Source organism: Arachis stenosperma, chromosome 10 (assembly GCF_014773155.1).
Source record: "Arachis stenosperma cultivar V10309 chromosome 10, arast.V10309.gnm1.PFL2, whole genome shotgun sequence".
NCBI classification, from domain to species: Eukaryota; Viridiplantae; Streptophyta; class Magnoliopsida; order Fabales; family Fabaceae; genus Arachis; species Arachis stenosperma.
Window position 1 is genome coordinate 121,561,584 of NC_080386.1, and position 7,261 is coordinate 121,568,844.

A 7,261-nucleotide genomic window follows, 5' to 3' on the forward strand; every position below is an offset into this window, starting at 1 on the left:
ACTGATTCTTTTGAGAAAATATATTTGGTTTATAAAGTTGCTAGCAAAGACGTGGGTTTTGTTCCGCTTGCATATTTACAATTACAAAAGAGTAAAGAGATAAAGAGAAAAAGAGTAATATAGATACAGATGAAAGAGTATTCAAAGAAAAGTAAAGAGATATATATATATATATATATATATATATATATATATATATATATATATATATATATATATATATATATATATATATATATATATATATATTAGTTGCTTGATGCAACGCAGAGCTATATTTATATATATATTAGTTGCTTGATGCAACCCAGAGCTATATTTGATATATATTAGTTGCTTAATGCAACCCAGAGTTTCTGTAGGGAAACTAAGTTACCTACAGCCATTTTCCGCTTCCCCAGAGCAGAGCAGAGTATATATATATTTTTCTGCAGTAAGCAGAGGCTGTCTCAAATGAGCGGCTATTATTATATGCGCATTTATTTAGGAACGGAAAATCGTATCCGGGAAATCGGGATTACTCGTGACCGGATAAATGTCGGGATTGCGGGCAGCCAACCGACACATGAGCTCATGGCCTGTACTAGGACTAGACATTCATCATATGCATCTATGTGACATTGTTTGGGTGTGTATATTGCAATTGGTTTGCCTAAGTGAATAACTCTGTTTAACTGCTAATTGCTATACTTGATGTAATTGCTCTTGATTGTGTTTGAACCTCATTACTTGTGGTTGTAACTGATTGACTGGATTGTGGTGAATTGGATGTTGATTGAATTGCTTAGGCCTGAGGCCGTGATTGGTTTGTGTTTGAGGTCTAGTTCTGTATAAAGTATCTGACTGGTTCAGCATAGACTTAATGAACTTATGTTTGGAGCAGGATAATCATTTATACTGCGTAGGTAACTTCTTTTATGTTAAGGTCTAGTAAAGTATGAAAAATCAAACTGGTTCAGCATAGACTTAATGAACCTATGCTTGGAACAGGTTGGTCATTCATACAGTTTAGGAAACTTTTAAGAGTTTTATAAAGAAAGTATGGGTCTAGGATTTTGAATAATTAACTAATACTTTTAAAGAAGGTTAATTTTCTTTTAGATGTCTCTGAATGTAATTAACTATTTGCGCTTTATTCTTTACTTTCACGGCATTCTCGACCTCTACTGAGAACATGTGGTTTGGTTTTCACCCCCAAATTTTCCACCCTTTCAATGACACAGGTTTGAAGACGCAATTCGAAGCTGCGAGCGATCAGTAGGTTTTCTTTATGGTTTTAATTGGTCTGGTAGAGTCCCCTCGCTGATTGTCCCTTAAGATTTTATTTCATATAGAGGGGTAGGTTTGGTATATTGTATTTGAGTTTTATTTGGTTTCTTTTGTACAAGAATTATTATCAATAATATTTATGTGACTATTATTATTTGTAAATGTTTGAATTATGACTTTAAAAAAAAAACAAAAAACAAAAAATTTTCTGGAATTTTCTTAAAACTAAGACGCGAACTCGATACAAAGGCTCGATAATTAAGTAGTTAATACTAGAGAAAGTTACGTAATGTTCTTTCTAGTAGAAATACCCTGACTTAAGCAAGGTATTTTGCTGGAAGGGATGAGGGTATTTCGACTAGAAAGAACATTACGTAACTTTCTCTAGTATTAACTACTTAATTATCGAGCCTTTGTATCGAGTTCGCGTTTTAGTTTTAAGAAAATTCCAGAAAATTTTGTTTTGTTTTGTTTTTTTTTTAAAGTCATAATTCAAACATTTACAAATAATAATACAAAAGAAACCAAATAAAACTCAAATACAATATACCAAACTTACCCCTCTATATGAAATAAAATCTTAAGGGACAATCAGCGAGGGGACTCTACCAGACCAATTAAAACCATAAAGAAAACCTACTGATCGCTCGCAGCTTCGAATTGCATCTTCAAACCTGTGTCACTGAAAGGGTGGAAAATTTGGGGGTGAGAACCAAACCACATGTTCTCAGTAGAGGTCGAGAATGCCGTGAAAGTAAAGAATAAAGCGCAAATAGTTAATTTCATTCAGAGACATCTAAAAGAAAATTAACCTTCTTTAAAAGTATTAGTTCATCATTCAAAATGCCAGACCCATATTTTCTTTATAAAACTCTTAAAAGTTTCCTAGACTGTATGAATGACTAATTTGTTCCAAGCATAGGTTCATTAAGTCTATGCTGAACCAGCTTAATCTTCCATACTTTACTAAACCTCAAACACAAACCAATCACGGCCTCAGGCCTAAGCAATTCAATCAACATCCAATTCACCACAATCCAGTCAATCAGTTACAACCACAAGTAATGAGGTTCAAACACAATCAAGAGCAATTACATCAAGTATAGCAATTAGCAGTTAAACCGAATTATTCACTTAGGCAAACCAAATACAATATACACACCCAAACAATGTCACATAGATGCATATGATGAATGTCTAGTCCTAGTGCAGGCCATGAGCTCATGTGTCGGTTAGCACCTGCATTCCCGACATTTATCCAGTCACGAGTTCACGATTTCCCGGATACGATTTTCCATTCAAATAAATGCGCATATAATTATTAGCAGCTCTATTGAGACAGCCTCTGCTTTCTACTCGCAGAAAATATACTCTTGGGAACGGAAAATTACTCTTGGGTTGCCTTAGGGCAACAGATAAATACACAATATCTCTTGGGTTGCATTAAGCAACAAATATATATATAATATCTCTTGGGTTGCATTAAGCAACAAATAAGCAAACAATATCTCTTGGGTTGCCTCAAGCAACAAACAGACATCTCTTGGGTTGCTTCAAGCAACAAACAAACATCTCTTGGGTTGCTTCAAGCAACAGATAATCATACCATAAGTACATTACTCTTTCCTTTTTCTTTCATAATTGCAAATACGCAAGCGGGACAAGACCCACGCCCTTGCCAACAATCTCATATACCAAATAATCCTTTCTTAAAAGAGTCATTGAAGTTATTATCATTAAATAAACCTTAAATATTGATTTTGATTAAGTCCTTATACTTTTATAAAAATTTGGACATAATCTCCTTTGAAAATAGGACTTAGCCACCCTTACGGGTCCCAACCAAACAATTTACCAAACTCTTTTCAACTTTTCCAATATCAATTCAATTCAGAAACAAGCAAATTCCAATATTGAATCAGCCATATAACGCTAAGGTTCATCTTTAATTTTATGAACTCATAACTCTCACTCAAGCATTCTCAACACCCTATCTTCTTTTCTGTTTTTAATATAGCAAATGAACTCGGAATTGCGCAAACTTTATGTCCAGGCGTTCGTCTTAAAATAAGCTTTCTAACAAACCAAAGATCATAATTTTCTGGTTTCTCTAGCCTTAGGAATAAAGGAAAAACCAAGACTGCTTTGCAGTGGGTAAAACCAGAAAAACAGCAGCAGCATGTGACATTCAAAATTCAATATAAAATCCAAGTTAAATCCAATGACTTTGAAAATTAATACAGTTCAAATTCACTCATCCAAGTTTCTTTTCCAATTGGTTTCAGGTCAATATCATTTTTAATGAAGAAGTTATATAACCTAGAAGCTGACTAATTTTCTGCAGAATTCTGTTTTAAAAGTTAATGAACTTATCTTCTTCCAAGTCCCATAACTTACTCATTAAAACATGGATAGCCCTGAAATTTTAGTCACATATGCTAAACATACTTAATTTTCACTTCCAATTGGTTGCATCCCAATATCATTCCAGATTTAAAAATTATAAAACCTCAAAGTTACTGACTTAGAAAACAAAGCTTGACTTTTACTGCATAATACATCTTTCTTTAAAAATCCAAATCTTTAAAACCACAACTCTAACAATTCTAAATTTTTATGAAATTAAATTAATAAAACCAAAGTTTCATATAAAATTGGTTCCATTTTAAAATGCAAACTGGAGAATTTCTAATAGAGGAAACAAGTTGCTGCTGTGTTAAATGCTCAGCAGAAAAACCAGATTCGACTTCCATAATTCAAAAATTTACCATAAATCATAAACTTAGTGAAAAAGTCTCAAATTCAGCAGTCCAGTTCCCTATATTCCCAAGCTCAATCCGGACTTGGTCCCACGCAATTCCAATAATCACAGAAATAGTTATAGTTTTTCAAAGTTTCCGGCTTCTTTTAAAAATAATGCAGAAAATCCAGTTTTACATTTTAACCTTGAAAAATCATAACTAGTTCTATAATTAATTCAAACTTCTCAAAATTGAGTCTCAACAACTTTTATCATACTTTACTCAGCCTTTACTCTTATACAATTTCGATTATCATTGAATAACTGATTCACTTCCAAAGTCACTTTTTAATTTCAAAAATCAGATTTTCAGCAATCTATTTAGTATTCAAAATCCAACCCTTCAAAACCCCTCAAAACCAATTCCAAACCAACCACCAACCAAGTTCATTAACATTACAATATACCAAATAACAACTCAATGGCAACAAATCCAACATAACCCATTAAAATTCAGGAATTCTCAACAATTAGTCATCAAACAATTCCCAGTCCACACAATCAATCAATATCACTAATCAACAATTCCAAATCACAATCCCAACCATTCCAATTACAATTTCAGCCACAATTCAATATTCACATAGTCAAACAATTACTCACAGGTATTAAATCTATTTGCAGTTATTCAATAAACCTTGTAGGCATTTTTAAATTGAAATCGTTTTAAACCCCCTACCTCGATGTCGCAATCGCATACTTTAACGTAACAACTCTCTTCTCTTTTAGTTTCAAGGCAGCAGCGGTAACTCTCACGCAACCGGAACAGCAACAATATTAGCCTTCGCAGCACTGACCATGGTTGCAGTAAGATAGAGGATTCAAATTGGATAGGAATCCAAAGCAATTTCAGCTCTAAGAATTCAAGACAAAGCAAGAACTAAAATAGAATTAAAACCAGAACATGGCAACCACAGCAGTGACAAAACAGAACGTGTAAATGGATCAACTCTAAGGAGAAGATAAGACCAGTACCCAGATAGCAAAATTAGAATCAGTAACAGCTTCAACCGTCCCATGGCAGCACCAGCTTCAATACTCGACCTAATTGTAACAGGAAATAGGTGCCAGAAAGGGGCTGAGCAACAAAGATATAGGCAACCATGATTAAAACAAGCACATGGAAGAGAAACAAAGTATAATCAGAGTAAGGGTGAGAGTGTTACGGTTTCAAAAATAGGAAAATTGAAATCAGAACAAGGAGGAAGACACTGGTTGAATTAAGAGTTGGTGGCGGCAGCTTGCTTTCTCTGATTACAAGCTCCATCCATGGCAGCTCCAAAAATCAAAAGGACAGGGATTAGAAGCAGGAAACACCGTTCTTGTAGCAGCTCCAAATCAACAACAACCGTATTACCCTCTCCGTCAGTCTCACTTCTCCGTTATTCTTCCTCTTCTCCTCTGCCCTAACCAACGTTGACAGTGGTGAGGGGAGCTTCAGCGGCAGCTAGAAGTGCGACAGCCTCCCTCCCTCTTCTATTCGACAGCAACAGCAGCCACGGTGGCAGAGACACCCACCGGCGCTACTCCCCCCCTTCCCCTCTTCCCTCTGCATCTCGTGCTCTCTTACTCCCCCTTCCCCTGTTTCCTTTCTTTCCCATTCTGTTTGTGCGTGTGTTTTGTGAATTTAGGGTAAAATTAGGTTTTTTAATTAGGAATTTAGGGTTAAGATATAATGTATATGAGTAATATAACAATCTTTACAAAATATTTGAGATAGAATAACAATTTAAGATTCAAATATAATACCATAAAAATTACTTCATAAAAATTACTTTCAAAACGCATAAGATTTTATTTATCAATATATCAATGAGCTCAAATAATTATTTTTAATTTAAATTATAGAATAAGCATACTAATTACATTTTATAAAATATAGTTCAAACTCAATACTAATTATTCAAATTAAATGATATAACTCTTTATTATTTTTCTATCACCGAAACTTTAATTTCAATTTACAAAATATCTAATTATAATAAAATTACTTAAATTAGATTATATAATACTTCCATTATAATCTTAATTTCAGATTATGTGAAATAACAATGATAAAATTACACAAGAATATTAATTAAAATAACTCCAAATATTAATAAATCTAATTTAATTACTCTTAATTGATTAATTTATAAAATAAGAGTTCAAATTAATAAAATAAGTTATAACTTTTTCATAATAAAGTTACTTAAATTAGATTGTACAATTCTTTCTTATTTTTTAATTTACTAAAATTATACAAAATATTCCAATATAATAAGATTACGTAAGAATATTAATTGATTCAAAATAAAACTATCTCTGAATCTATTTAATTAATTCTAATAGAATAATTTCTAAAATTATAAAGTTTAAACTTAATAAAATAAAATCACAATTTATTTATAATTAGATTTTCAAAAATGCGGGATGTTACATTCTATCCAACTTACAAAAATTTTCGCCCTCGAAAATTGATATAAAATGAAGAAAAGATTTATATTCACATCCCCTTTTGAATATTTTAAAGGCTCCAAGAAAATCATATCACATAAACATAGAAGAAAATATACTAGGTAATGCTAAAGTTGATAAAATAACTTAACATAAGAAAAATTTTAAAATCCAAAATCAAATAGGCACATATTCGTTCACAACTTTTAACAAAGCATGATCACTTCCTCTCGTCGCCTCAAAACACCATAACTCCTTATAACTTCATAGACTAACCAGATTCACTTTCCGTACGCACAAATCGTGTCCCTAAGAACTAGCGCATATAAGGAATACGAAACATAAGAAGAGAAAGACAAACGGCATGAAAGGTTTATGTGAGAAATTGGAAGAATACTCAAGTTCTCAGTTGAACAAGATGGTATTTCGCCAGGATTTGAAGGAATACGTGAAATCATCAACAAACAAGGATATATAAACAATGAAATGGAGCATAAAGGGAATTAATTCAAGGCTTAGGAAGAAATTTTGAATCGAACAATTTCAATATGAACATCATAGGAAAAGTAGTACAACAATTTTGAACAACTTCAATTTGAAATAGAGGGAATTAGTTTATCTTTTTCAAAAGAACATATATAAATCCAACATTTTTCAATGTACTAAACTTAGTATAAATAATATGTTATATCGATTTAATTTTCAACTCAAAACAAATCATGCATGGTTTGTAAACTAAAGTTTGGAAGATACTTA

The 7,261-nt window shown here is 32.4% G+C and overlaps 1 long non-coding RNA gene across 2 annotated transcripts; it reads right to left on the minus strand.

The window, feature by feature from the left end:
- Positions 1-1,832: 1,832 nt before the first annotated feature.
- LOC130956262 (uncharacterized) lies at positions 1,833-5,585 on the minus strand. 2 transcript variants are annotated; one of them, XR_009077050.1, is made up of 4 exons: positions 5,236-5,585; positions 5,045-5,147; positions 4,749-4,924; positions 1,833-1,951 (listed from the first exon to the last, which is right to left on the minus strand). It is a non-coding gene; the product is annotated as an uncharacterized LOC130956262 (long non-coding RNA). The 2 variants fall into 2 exon arrangements; XR_009077049.1 differs by lacking the exon at positions 1,833-1,951 and having other exon boundaries at positions 3,955-4,924.
- Positions 5,586-7,261: the final 1,676 nt, after the last annotated feature.